Source organism: Lutra lutra, chromosome X (assembly GCF_902655055.1).
Source record: "Lutra lutra chromosome X, mLutLut1.2, whole genome shotgun sequence".
Taxonomy (NCBI): domain Eukaryota; kingdom Metazoa; phylum Chordata; class Mammalia; order Carnivora; family Mustelidae; genus Lutra; species Lutra lutra.
In genome coordinates, this window is record NC_062296.1 from 10,789,268 (window position 1) to 10,804,482 (window position 15,215).

Below are 15,215 nucleotides of genomic sequence, written 5' to 3' on the forward strand. Positions count from 1 at the left end.
TCTCTAGAATAAATAAATAAATCTTTAAAAAAGCAATCATTGCCAGAAGCTCAGTAGAACTGGGGAAGGTGAAGGCTGGCAAATAAATTCTCTAAAGCTTGCTAATTTCTTTCTCACACTTAATGACAGATCTGAATTGTTTAATGGTTAAAAGCTCTCCTTGCCTTTTCCTGGAGGGCACCAAGAATGGGTTCTTGGCACAGCTTGGAATCTCATCAGTAATTTGTAATGGTCCAGAGGATACCATTTTTTTAGTACCTCACCAGCATCCCTTAGGCAGTGTCCCAGATGATGGAAGATCAGTGTTGTATGTGTCTTAAACTAACTACAAGCCGCTAGCATAGGCTGCATTGTAGGGAGAGAGTTACCATGGATGGATTTCCATGCATCACCCTTGAATCAGTCTGAACATGTTTAAAACACCTAAGGCAAAATAAAGACATTATTCAAAAACAGAATGGTCAAAGCCACCCTGTGCTGTCTGCTTCCAAAATACATCGGCAACAACAGCACTCCCGGTCTTCATTGGCCACATTTAGAGTAGAGGCATCTTTTTTTTTTTTTTTTAATTTGCTGCACTGCATTTAAATGTACTACAGGTAAATCAGAAAATTCTGGCATAGTCCTAGTCAGTAATATAAAATGTAGCTAGAGCAATAGAGATCCTGGCACACCAACTGCTCTAAGCTAAGCTTCCAAGAGCAAGAACCAAGAATATATAAAACATTAAATGTTCAATGTGCTCTTCTGGACCTAAAAGAGAAATGAAACACTGAGACTGTGTTGGCTATTGTTGTTAGTTCCAATTTTATTTAACTTTCTCCAGGCAGAAGAGTGTCTGTATTATTTTTCTCATTTTATAAATGAAGAATCTGAGGCTTAAGTAGTTAAATAATGCGTATGAAATCAAACAATCTGGGGACAAGGATTTGAATGAAGTCATCTGTCTCCAATGACCATGATCTTTCTACTCTTCCTTGCTCTTTCAGACTTGTCCCTGCCATCCAGCCAAATGCTGGCAGCATAGACCCTAGAATTTAGAGAAGGTTGGGATTGGTCTAATGGGAATTAATGCTGGAAAGTATCATCAATTGCATTCTGTAATTGAACAATTTTCTCCTGTGTTCAGAGGTGATGATGTGAGAAAGGTGGGAAGAGAGGGAGTAATTTAACCCCTCATGCTAAAAATTGTGGAGGAGAGACCCCCAAATGGCGATAGGAAAGACAAGATGCTATCACTGAATGTTTGTATTGAAGTAGCAGTCATGGGATACAAGATTTTTGGTAGCAGAAATAGACAAGAACAGACATATGGGAAATAGAATACAAAGGAACAGCTGAGTAAATGTGGTAAGAACCATATAAAGCAAGAGTGAAGAAAAGCAAAATAACTGAGAGTCTTCATTCCAGGTGCCTAAGAAAGGGATGGAGTTTTTAAACTAATTAAGGAAGCCAGAAAGATCCAGTTAGAAGTACTGTAAAGACATCCAAATAATAATACAAAATAGGGAACTTCTAAGCATGAGAGCATTGGGATCACTGCTGTCTTCACTCCTCCACCCTTCCCTAATTCGTTATCACAGTAAACAATGGAATATAAGAAACTGGACAACTTTCTTTAGCACTGAGAAAAAAAAGAAGGCATAGATGCTATTTATGTGTCGAAAACTTTAAGAAATCCCCACTAGATATTATGATTAGATGAAATTGATGGATGATATGGAGGGCTACTCAGCATTATTCTTTCTGAGAAAGACTAAGAGAGCTTTGGTGCAAGTGGGAGAGAAACAAAATCCACCTTAATATGTCTTGATTCAGAAGACAAAAGATCAATGGGAAGAATCTGCAGAGCTCTGAGAGTACATCATACTTGGATAGTCCCTAATTTGTATAGATCAGAAGTATCTGGACCATATTAGTATCAATGAATGCCCTAGGATTTGACCAAACCAAGCAATTCCAAGCACTGGCAAAGTGGCTGGGTCAGGCACAGTTGGAACAGTGCCAAGGATCAATCAAGAATTTGCCCCCGAATTCTATATCTAAGCCAAGTTGCCTGTCCTGTATGGAGGCCATGGAAAGCAGTTCATTTACTATTTTCATTCCACAAATATTTATTGAGAGCCTACCTTATGGTAGAGAGCATTAAAAATAGGTCAACAAAACTCACGGGCAACACTCTTGCCCGCATGGGCTCTACTTCCAGGGGAGGGAGATAGACAATAAATGAACAGGTGATATCAGGTATTATGTATAAGCGCTGAAAAGGAAACTAAAGCAGTGTAAGAATATTAGAGTACACCAGGGTGAAAAATGGGGGCTGGAGAATGAAAAGGAGGATTTCTCTGATATGCTTTCATGTGAGTAGAGATTAGAAATAAGTGAGAGAGGAAGCTCTGAAGATCTTTGGGGGAAGATCATTCTAATCATAGGGAATTGTGAGAGAAAACAATGAGGCAGGAGCAGGCCTAGTGTGTTGAAGTAATAGCAAGGGAGACAGCATGACTGAAAGAGCATGGGAAAGGGAGAAACTGGAAGGGGGTGGGGTGAGAGGGAGAGGGGTCAGATCATACAGGGCCTTGAAGGTCATCATAAGAACTGGCTTTTACTCTGAGATGAGAAATGACTGGAGAGATATAGGGACAATCAGATATTCAAACTTCCTGAAGAAATGACTTGAATACCTTGACAAAAGAATGAAAAAAGAATCCTTCAAGGACTAACAGATGAGAAAACTGTCTCCAGGAGAATGGAATTCAATTATCTATGTGGGACTGGGTACAAATATTTTTTTCTTAAATATGGTTATAAATCTGATGATATTTTTTCTTTGAAAAAGATGCTCTCTAGAGAAAAAAACCCCTCATAATCACAGAATAAATAAAAGACTGGGGAAATGGAAAAAGGGGGTAAGTAAAAGGGATTAACTGCTTTTGTACACGAGACAGTAAAAACATTGTTGTTTGCTTTTGCTTTGTGGCAAGTTCAATACAAATTTAAGAATGCTTTGAAAAGCTTTGCGATAACCACTTCTAGAATTAAAAGCAGAATGTCTCTTTTAAATCATTGCAGAAAATAATAACAAACAAAAATTGTATATAAAAACCTAAGTGGTAATAAAAAAATAGGAGACAATTGTTAAAAACCAGAGAGCTTTATAAGATGGGTGAGAGAAGTAAAATCAAACATATTAGTGATGATAAATGAAAATTAATTAAATTTCTTATCAAAAGAAAAATGCTGTCAGGCTCTGGTGTTTTTTCCTGTGATGAGCTACTTGCAAGAGGCATATGACAGAAAGATACAGTAAGGTGCCACACACACACACGTGTGTGCGTGCACACACACACGCACACACACACACACGCACACACAGCGATAGGCAGCAATATATCAGGCAATCAAAACAAGCTGGGTTAAAGCCTCTGCCTTCGGCTCAGGTCAAAACGGCCACCTAGATTGCTCCCAGCTTGAGTCTCCCTCACAAGATCAGCTAGCACCTATCCACAGATAAGACACATTCTTGGGGGGGCACCTGGGTGGCTCAGTGGGTTAAGCCTCTGCCTTCAGCTCAGGTCATGATCTCAGGGTCCTGGGATCGAGCCCCGCATCAGGCTCTCTGCTCAGCAGTGAGCCTGCTTCTCCCTCTCTCTGCCTGCCTCTCTGCCTACTTGTGATCTCTCTCTCTCTCTGTCAAATAAATGAATAAAATCTTTAAAAAAAAAAAAGACACATTCTTGGAAATCCCAGAACCCAGAGGGGAGGCTGCAGTACCCTTGACCACAGGGACCGGGCGGCATGAGGAACAGCTACCCACTGACCACAACGTCCCAACCCCAGGCCCGCGCAGTGCAGCACCCGAAGGGCACCTCAGGGTCTCCAGTTACTCCAAAGGGAGAAAGCAGCCCACGGTGGACTTCTAGCTACCCTGGCATTGGGGGACAATTTCTGGGAGGCCCAGTTGGGTCTCACCTGAGGAAGATCACTGGGGAAATCTGTGGGGGTCAAACGCTGGAAATCAGATTGGTGCAGAAGGGAGGCAGAACTCCCAGCAGGCAGCCTTGGATCTTTGCAGACCATGTTCCTATTTGCAATGGCGCCCAAGCAGAAATCCCAGACAGTGGCTCTACCCATCCGCAAAGTCCATCCTGTGGCTCCATCTGGCCAGTGGCTCAGTTGGCTGTTCTGCCTGACTTGGTTCAACAACTATACCACCCATTGAGGCCATTCACAGAGTAGATAGGCTATTGCCGGGTGGGGGGATGGGGGAGAAGGGGCTAAGGTGGTCAAAGGATATAAACTTCCAGTCATAAGATGAAGAAGATTTGGGGATGTAATTTATGGCATGGTGACTAAAATGAACAAAGCTGTATTGTATACTTGGAAGTTGCTAGGAAGGTAGCTCTTCAAAGTTGTCACCATAAGAAACAAAACTTGTGACTATGTGAGGCAATGGATGTGTTAACTAACCTTATTGTAGTCATCATTTCGTGATGTATGCATACATTAAATATCATGGTGTGCACCTTAGAATTACACGATTTCATATGTCAATTATACGTCACAAAAGCTGGAAAATAAATAAGTATATACAACATGTCCTAATTTGAGTAATAAATTTTTTTTAATAAATTATACTATATGTATGTATATAATCCATCAGGAAGTTCTTTGACTGCACTTACAAATATGCCCAGAATCCCACTATGTATAATCACCTGCACTGCTATCATGTTCATCAAAGCCAGACACAACATCCCATTAGAGGTAGAATAGAAGATCTGGCTTACAAGGGTTCACTTCCACTAACTCTTTCTTCCCAACTCCTGGTACTGCACAGTGCCCACGATACATCTCATGTAATTGTGTTGGCATTCTTACCTGTTCGTCAATAGTGCATTGGTACTGGCTCCTCCCGCCACTTAGAGGCAAGGATTACTTCCTCGCCTCTTTCAAGTATTTAATCAAGCACGGCCTCCTCCTATCCCCACAGCTGCTTTACTCCCTTTACTCTATTTATTCTAACGTATTACATAATGTACTCATTTGTTAGGTGAATAGTCTATATTCATACAACACACAGAGACAAAGACACCCCCCACACATGTACTCACTAGAATGTATGTTTCATGAGGACAGGGCCTTTTGCCTGTTCTATTTACCCATATATTCCAAAGTGTAAGACACTCTCTGACACATAGTAGATGTTCAATATATATTTGTTGTACAAATGAAAAATCTACAGTATATACATGCACACATATATCCTTATATTTTACAGTGAATAATAAGCATACATTACACATGATGTAGAAATATATTAACATGAAGGGTATTTCTAACATAATGTTAAGAGGTAAAAGGGCAATTGGCATAAAAATACACACAACATGTTACCTTTGGTGTAAGGAAAAAACATCTGTATGTCTGTATATGTGTGAGCAATAAAACATGTCTGAAAGAGGGGCGCCTGGGTGGTTCAGTGGATTAAAGCCTCTGCCTTCCGCTCAGGTCGTGATCTCAGGGTCCTGAGCCCCATATCAGGTTCTCTGCTCAGCAGGGAGCCTGCTTCCCCCTCTCTCTGCCTGCCTCTCTGCCTACTTGTGATCTCTCTCTTCCAAATAAATAAATAAATTCTTTAAAAAAAAAACCATGTCTGAAAGATATATATCCAGTTCCTTCTGGTTCTTATCTATAGGTGGTGATTATGGGTAATTTTTATTCTATTCCTTGTTCATTATCTCCTGTCTTTTCTATAAGGCACACACATTAATTTTTAATCAGAGAGAAGGATAAATGTTATTTTTAAAAAGCAGTATGACTGCCTGACACTAAAATATTCTAAAATGTATTATAAAACTACCATAGCTGACTTGCAAAATTGAAGTATGAACCAGGAGACAGATCGATGGACAAAAATACTCCTGAAAGAGACCACTAAAATGTATCTGATCTTAATCAAGTTTCTGCAAATGGATTTTATCTTATATATCCATTTTACCATATGGTAGTAGCCTTCTGGAACTGGGGTGGGGGAGGATTCTGAGACCATATAGAGAGGTTCAATGGGCAGAGGGCTTGAAGGTTTAGGCATGTCCCCCATGACTATAAGAAGGAGGGGCAGCATACCCAACCTCCTGAATTTAGTGTTTGCACAATGGTCTTAAGTCGGTAAAGCAGAGTTAAATTATGCAATTTATTTTATTTGGAAATTGCTAGTTTGAACAAAGTCAATTTCAAGTTTCATCTCCCACCTGGTACACCAAAAGCGGGAGCAGGGGGGCTGGCTATACAATTTTAAAAAGCCTAGGAGAAAAACCCAGTGAATTAATTATGATCTTTGGATTGGAAAACAATGTTTTAATCATTAAGTTAAATAAAAGAAAAAACAGAGAAAGAATTCAAAGTTTGACAATGTTATCAGTAAAAGTTGCATATCTAGATATGCATAATAAGAATGAAAGAAAATGTCCTAAAATTAACAATAGCAAAAAAAGAAAAAAAATAACAATAGCTAATCTTGGGTAAATGGACACATTTAATTTCTTCTTTATACTTTTTGTTTCCTCCCCGCCCCCCGATCTCCTACCATGAATGTGCACTGTCATTTAAAGGGGAAGAACACAATGCATTATAAAATGAAATATTTGCCCTCTAGATGGGCAGAAATAGAGGATTGGAGCTAAGAAGAGGTGAGGGCTGTTGAAGATGAGTAAAGACAAAGTGCTGAGGAGATACCAAGTCAGAGTAGAGGCAGGAAGGAAAGAAGAAACATCCAATTTTCTTACATCCCCAGCTGGAGAGGGCCAAGGAATGCTGTGTCAATGTGAAGACCTTCTACAGCATTCCACAAACATGGAACAATTGAAAACAGCTCCTACTTTTCTATTTTATGCTTTTTTGAAACTGATGTGCCCCTGTTACCTCACTTATTGGCACCTGCCTTCCCCCACAACCTCTGTCACAGTGGTCACCACATGGTACTGGGATTATCCATCAGCATTTCTGTGCCCCAACCAGAATCTCAGTGCCTAGAGCCCTCATGCTTTCTCTCTCTGTCTCTCTCTATTTATTATTTTTGTCATCTTTATTGAGGTATAATTGCATATAAAAATGCTATGTATTAAGGTGTACAACTTGATATTTAGCTATATGTACACATTGGAAATCACTGCCACAGTCAAGCTAATTAAAATATCCATGACCTCAGTTACCATTTTCCTTTCCTATTTTTTTTAAAGAATTTATTTATTTATTTGACAGAGAGAGATCACAAGTAGGCAGAGAGGCAGGCAGAGAGAGAGAGAGAGAGAGAGAGAGGAGGAAGCAGGCTCCCAGCCAAGCAGAGAGCTCGATGCAGAACTTGATCCCAGGACCCTGAGATCATGACGTGAGCCGAAGGCAGAGGCTTAACCCACTGAGCCACCGAGGCACCCCTTCTTTCCTATCTTTAATTTTTTTGTGGTGAGAACACTTAGAAAATTTCAAGTATGCAATACAGTGTTGTTTACTGTATTTATATTGCGGTATATTTGGTGTCCAAAACATATTCTTCTTGCATCTTGAGACTTTGTACGTTTTGGCCAACATCTTCCCATTGCCCCTCCCCTTGTTCTAGGCAACCACCATTCTATTCTGTGCTTCTATCAGTTTGGCTATTTTACACTCTACATGTAAGTGAGATTTGCAGTATTTGTCTTTCAGTGTCTACTTTATTGCATTTAGCATAATGTCCTCTAGGTCTATCCATGTTGGCACAAATGGCAACTTCTTTCATAAATTTTTATTTTTATTTTATTTTAATTCTAGTATAGTTAATACAGTGTTAAATTAGTTTCAGATGTACAATATAGTAATTCAACAATTCTACATATTACTTAGTGCTCATCAAGATAAGTGTACTCCTAACTCCCTTCACCTATTTCCCCCATCTCCCCACCCACCTCCCCTCTAGTAACCATCAGTTTGTTCTCTGTCATTGTCTGTTTTCGGGTTTCTTTTTTTCCCCCTTTGTTTCATTTCTTAGAGTCCACATATGAGTGGAATCATATGGTATTTGTCTTTCTCTCACTTATTTTGCCTAGCATTACGCTTTCTAGATCATCCATATTGCTGTAAATGACAAGATTTCATTCCTTTTTTATGGCTGAGTGATATTTCATTGTACATATATATACCACATCTTTTTTATCCACATATCAATGGACACTAATTATAATTTATGCTATTATAATTAATGCTGCAATAAACAAAGGGGTGCATATATCCTTTCAAATTAATGTTTTTGTATCCTTTGGGTAAATATCCAATAGTGTGATTGCTGGATCTTGTGGTAGTTCTTTTTATTTTTTTAAGAGAGCAAGTGCATGTTTGTACATGTGTGAGGTGGGGGGGTGGTGAGAGGCAGAGGGAGAGAGAAAGAATCTTAAGTAGGCTTCATGCTGAGCATAGAGGGCTTGATCTCATGACCCTGAGATCTTGAACTGAGCCAAAATCACGAGTTGGATGCTTAACTGACCGAGCCACCCAGGCATCCCATAAGGTAGTTTTATTTTTAATTTTTTGAGTAAACTCCAGGCTGTTTTCCACAGTGTCTACACCAGTTACATTTCCACCAACAGTGCACAAGGGTTACTTTTTATCCACATCCTTGCTAATACTTGTTTCTTGTGGTTTCATTTTTAGCCATTCTGACAGGTGTCAGAACCCTCTACCTTTCATCCTTCTGTTCCCAGCACCTGGCCCACTACCGAACCATTAGTAATCCCTTAAAATTTTTGATTAGTAAATGGTCAATGACACTGTGACAGAAGTAAAACAAAATCTTAGTGGTGTTTTGGCCTCATCAAATCCTTCTCACAAATGAAAGGAGATCAAATTCAACATGTAAGCAAAGTAATAGGGTAAAAAGAGAATAGCTGCATTAAAAGAGAGCTCAGACTTTGGAGTCAAAGAAACCTGAGTTCAAACTCCCCAGTTTACTATTCCATAGTTGTGCAGACTTGAATATCAAACACCTGTCCAATGAGATAATACTGACCTCCCAAGACCCATTGGTACAAATGGAATAAAGAATGTGAAATGCTTTGTAAATCATTGGGTGCTACATAAAAGAAAGGGCTATTGTTAAATTCTTAAAGCAAGGTCTAGATTTTGCAGCTGTATGTATGAACAGGAAAATTTTTCTTGGATTTTGGCAGGATGCCACAGAGAATGAAGCTCTACCCAAAGGCCACAATGGATTTCTCTGGGGATAAGGCAATATCGATCGTGAGCAACTGTGTTGAACCACCCTGGTCACTATAGCTATAACTGTTAAAATTTTATCATCTCTTTTCTGTGCCTGGCACACAGTTAGGGATTTCGTAGTTATCTATTTCATTGAATCTTATCTTGAACAGAGATACACACAGAAATGCACAAAGGCCTAAGGATTCATCAGGTCATCTCACGATCTACCTCTCTTGTTACTTTCTCTTAAGCATAAATGGCCTTGTGAGGTAGGTGGGAGGGAAATTTTGAAATGAGTGTCGGAAAGGTTTACCTCATGTTATCTTTGAATTAGATCTACATGACCAACCATTGAAATCTATCATTTTATTTACCTCCTGAAAACTCCTTCCCAATTCCAAAGATGAAACCAGCATCTAGCTATTATCAAAGTAATAAAATAATACTGTGTCATGTGGGTAATTACTATGGATGTCATTGAACGAGGGTGACACACCACACATGATGCCTCTAATCCTTACAGGAAACTCATAATGTGGGCATGAATATCATCATTTGATGACAGATGAGGAAACTGATGCTCAGAGAAGTTAAGTCACTTTTCTAAGATCAACAACTTGTGAGAGAAAGAATCAGGCTGTTGGTTTAGTTTAAGAATATCCAAAGCTCAAGACTAACTGAAACCAAAGGACAATGCAAACATAGAAAACTAAAAACAAGAAGAAAGTAAAAAGAAAAAAGAAAAAGATGGAAAATTGCAAAGAATGTAGAGTGAAAAGTATGATAGTAGTTGATAAATTTGGAGATGAGGAGGTAAAAAGGGAAGTTGATGAACACTGACTGACTGGGTGTGAAGTGAAGGTCAATGAACCAGGAGCTGGGCTGACTGACAATCTGGCAGGAAGCAAAGAGAAAGTGAGAGTGGTTGGCTAGATTGGGTTATCTGGAAGAATTCACTGACGAGTGCAAAGCAGAAGGGAAGCTAAAGGCTCCTTAGCTCATTGGGAGAGAAAGGAAATGTTTAAGAAAATAAGGAATGAAGTGTCCTAGGTTTTATTTTTTTTAAAGGATTTTATTTATTCATTTGAGAGAGAGAGAGAAAGAAAGAGTAGTAGGGGGTGGGGGAGGCAGAAGGAGAAGCGGACTCCCTGCTCAGCACAGAACCTGACACAGGGGTTCGATCCCAGGCCCCCAGGATCATGATCTGAACCAAAGGCAGACATTTAACGAACTGAGCTACCCAGGTGCCCCAGTGTCCTAGATTTTAAAAATGGGGCTCAGTGGGTTAAAGCCTCTGCCTTCGGCCCAGGTCATGATCCCAGGGTTCTGGGATGGAGCCCTGCATTGGGCTCTCTGCTCAGCGGGGACCCTGCTTCCTCCTCTCTCTCTGCCTGCCTCTCTGACTACTTGTAATCTCTGTCTATCAAATAAATAAATAAAATCTTAAAAAAAAAAGGACTGGGATGTGGTAACCTCTCTCTTCATGCACCTCACTACCAGAGTCATTTAGCAAATTTGACCAGTTATAAACACCTGGAGACATTCTTTATGTCCACCTTTTATGGCTGACTAGCATTGAAAAATGTAGCTCTTACCAGTAGCCCAATCACTGAGAAGGTGCCAGTGTTATTTTATAGCGAGAGTAGATTAGGAAGGGCTGGCCGTATTATGTGGCTCTGGGCAAGTTAAACTCGGTACCTCAGTTTTCTCATTGGAAAAATGGGAAGAATAATAGTAACTACCTCTTAAGATTCTTGTAAAAATTAAATGAACTGATTTATGTAAACCTCTTAGAATGATACCTGGTATATGTTTGATAAATAAAATCCAATGTGAAGGGGAAAAATGAAGCTCCCAGTGACTTTCAACATGTGATTAGCCCTGAAAGTGAAGTCCTTATTGCTGAACCTCCAATCAATGTTGAATTTGTTCCCTTAAATCATAATCCTAGCTAGGACTGTAGGATGAGTCCGTATCTTCACCAAGGATCCCTTTTTCATGATGAATACTTTTTTCATGAATGAACTGCCAGTGGATTTATTGCCTAGGATACTTATTAGAAGACATTAAGGACATAGTTACCTAGATAATTTTATTTGAAATATAATCTCACTTCCTACCAAATGCTTATTTTTTTTTGAGTTGAAAGCTTACCCACTAAGCTTCATTTTTTTAATCAGTGAATTATTTTTTACTGTACTTGAAATGAGGAAATATTATCCTTAGGTTGGCATTTTTTCTTGTAAATAGTCTTATTTTGGAAATTTAACACACTCCAATACTTAGAAGTGTAGTAAATAGTGCATGCATGTTTTAATTCAATTTGAAAATTGCTAGATCATTCAGAAAATATGCCAAGTGTAAATGCTGGTTACATCTTTTAATTTCTTTTAGAAGTGCATCAGTGTTATTAATCCTAAGGGAAACACTGGTAAAATCTTCATCACAGATACCAACACAAGTTTTTCAGAGAGAAAAAAACCCAAACAAACCCAAAACACTTAACTTTTGATGAGATACAACCAGAACTGTCTTTTTACATGTGTATTTCTGCTGATAAATTTCATCATCACTGGATCATTCAGAAAAGAAATAGTAATACCTGAATACTTATTTTCTAGAATACTTGCAAATATTTATGGACTAGGAGAAATAAATTTGATTCTAGAAATTATTGATTAATACTTAGAATGAGATGGCCGAATCTGAAAAAGAAGTCTCAAAGTTACTATATTTAGCAGAAATTTCTCAAAATCTATAGCAAGTAAAAAACCCTGCTCCTTCTTTGCTATAACATATACCTTTGACTATTTGCTTAGGTTATAGGAGAGAATGGAAGATTTCTGATAGTACTTTATATGTATTTTTTATTATTATGTATCCTATTTATCAATAAAGTCCAAAAAAGAATTTGTGTAAGTCATATCATGTGACTATAATGAAATAAAAGTAAAAAGAACTAACTAAGGTTTAAGGGAAAAAAACCCAACATGGAAAATAATCCATTAAAAATATTATATAATATAGGAAATCAAAATTTAAATAATAGACTATTTAAAAAATAACAATAAAACCATAATTATAAAGCTAAATTATAAACAGCATTAATTTTGTAGGTTTAAATGCTTTTATTATTGAAAAAACTCTAAGCATTAATTGCAACACATTAGAAAAGAATAATTTCACAGAAAAATATGGAGAATAGAACCATAAAATCATAATTTATTAGGTAGAAAAGAGGAAACTAATGAAATTAATAAATAAACCAAATAAATTATTTATTTAGAAAAGAGAAAGATTGTTTAAAACCCAACTAGTATAATCAAGACAAAAGGGAAAAAATAGGAATAGACAACAATAGAAATATCAATGATTATGAACCAGACACAGATATATTTCTAAACTAATAAATTTAAATTTAAAATTTTGACAAATCAAAGAGAAACTGGGAAATTATAAATCAAACAATAGAAATGTCAATAAATTTTAGGGTGGGGGAAATTATCTAAGTAATGTAGTTAGAAAAAATTGCAGTTTTACTGTTGTTTTCTTTCAAAAAGTGAAAGAATATGTTTTGCAAACAACTCCAAAATACAGCCAAAAAGGGAAAGTTTTATAACTATGCTGTCTAACCCTGGCACCAAAATTAGACAAATATGGGGGGTGGAGTGGTGACCAATCTCACTTAGAATAAAGAGGCTGGGGGTCCCTGAGTGGCTCAGTTGGTTAAGTGACTGCCTTCAGCTTAGGTCATGATCCTGGAGTCCTGGGATTGAGTCCCACATCAAGCTCCCTGCTCAGGAGGGAGTCTGCTTCTCCTTCTTGACCCTCTACTTCTCGTGCTTTTTCTCTCTCAAATAAATAAATAAAATCTTTAAAAAAAAAGGAATAAAGAGGCCGAAATCCTAAATTAAATTTAGGTATCTAATGAAATACATGGTTACATTTTCTCTGGGAATGAGAAGGCAGTTCACAATTATGAAAACTTCTAATTTAAGTCACCTCATAAAAAGGACATAAGAACAAAATTATGTGAATATTTAAGTAGATGTCCAAATCATGGCAAGTTTCTCATGGCAAATTTGTCCACACTCTTTTTTAAATATAATACTATACAATCAATATCTCATTTAGGCTTGTGGACAGTGGATTTAATTTAACTTAATTTAGTTTAATCTAAGTTTCATATGATTTACATGGAGTAATTAAAAAATAACAAGGGAGACATATAATATCCATTATTAGAATAGCCAAAGCAATCTTGAGAAAGAACAAAGCTAAAGGCATCACACTCCCTGATTTCAACCTGTATATGTTACCAAGCTAACTAATCAAAACAGTATAGTATTGGCATAAAAACAGACACATAGATCATGGAGCAGAATACAAAGCCCAGAAATAAACCCATGGATGTATGGTCAATTAATTTTCAGCAAAGGAGCCAAGAACATACAAGGGAAAAGGTTAGTCTTTTCAATAAACAATGCTGGAAAACGAGACAATCACATGCAAAAGAACGAACTGGATCCCATACACAAAAATCAACTCAAAATGGATTAAAGACCTGAATTATCAGCGACCTCTTGCATTTAGAGACCAGAAACCATAAACCTTATAGAGGAAAACATAAAGGGTACAATTCCTAGATGTCAATTGTTCTTGACAATTTTTTTTTTCTATTTGACACCAAGTGCAAAGATAATGAAAGCAAAAATAAACAAGTGGGACCATTTCAAACTAAAAAGCTTCTGCACAACAAAGGAAATCAACAACAAAATGAAAAGGCAATCTATGTTATGGGAGAAGATATTTGCAAACCATATCCAACTGGGAGTTAATATTCAAAATACACAAGAAGTCATATAACTCAGTAGCAAGTACCACCCCGCCCCGCCCCGCCACCAAATAACCCAATTTAAATATGGGCAAAGGATCTGAATAGGCATCTTTCCAAAGAAGACATGCAAATGGCCAACAGGTACATGAAAAGATGCTCAACATCACTTGTCATCAGGCAAATGGAAATCAAAACCACAGAGATAGCACTCCTTACCTGTCAGGATACCTTTTATTAAAAAGATGAGATAACAAATGCTGGTGAGGATGTAGAGAAAAAGGAAGCCTTGCTTTTTTCTGCAGTACTGGGGGTGGGTAGTGCTGGAAACTGGTGCCGACACTGTGGAAAAAAAGCATGGAAGTTCCTTAAGAAATTAAAAATAGAAGTACCATATGGTCAAGTTCCATAAGAACTTCAAAACAACAGAATACTTGGGGCACCTAGGTGGTTCAGTTGGTTGAGCATCTGAATCTTGATTTTGGCTCAGATCATGATCTCGGGGTTCTGGGATGGAGCTCCACATCGGGCTCTCTGCTCAGCCGCAAGTCTGCTTCTCTCCCTCTTCTTCTCCCTTTCCCTCTGCCCACCCTCCCACCCCCTGCTTGTGTGGTCTTTCTCTCAAATAAATAAATAAATAAATCTTAAAAAAAAAAACCAACAGAATACTCTACAAAAAAATAGACAAATGAAAGGAGACAATAAAGAGTCCCCAGATCTTAGTTTCCGTGAAAATTAAATGTATAATAAAATATATTAAGTATGTAATAAAAATGATTTAAAATCACAAGAAAAGGATGGGGTTTTTAACATGTTATGGAGCCAATTGGTTAACTATTTTTAGGAGTCATTATCATACATAAATAGATGTTTATAAATCATCATAAAAATCTGATAAATACATCACAAACTGAAATGAATTCTAAATTTATTAAAAATACATGAAAAAAACAAATCATAAATAAAAAGACTTAAATAAAAAAATAGATTAATAGTTACATGACCTCAAGTTGGAAAAGGCATTTCTAAGCATATTAGCAAAAACAGAAAGCCCAAAGAAAAAGACTGTTAAGTTGAGCTGCATAAAATCCAAAATATCAATGTGTATGTTTTATTCATTCTGCTTATCCTTAGAAGTAGTAGATGTTAT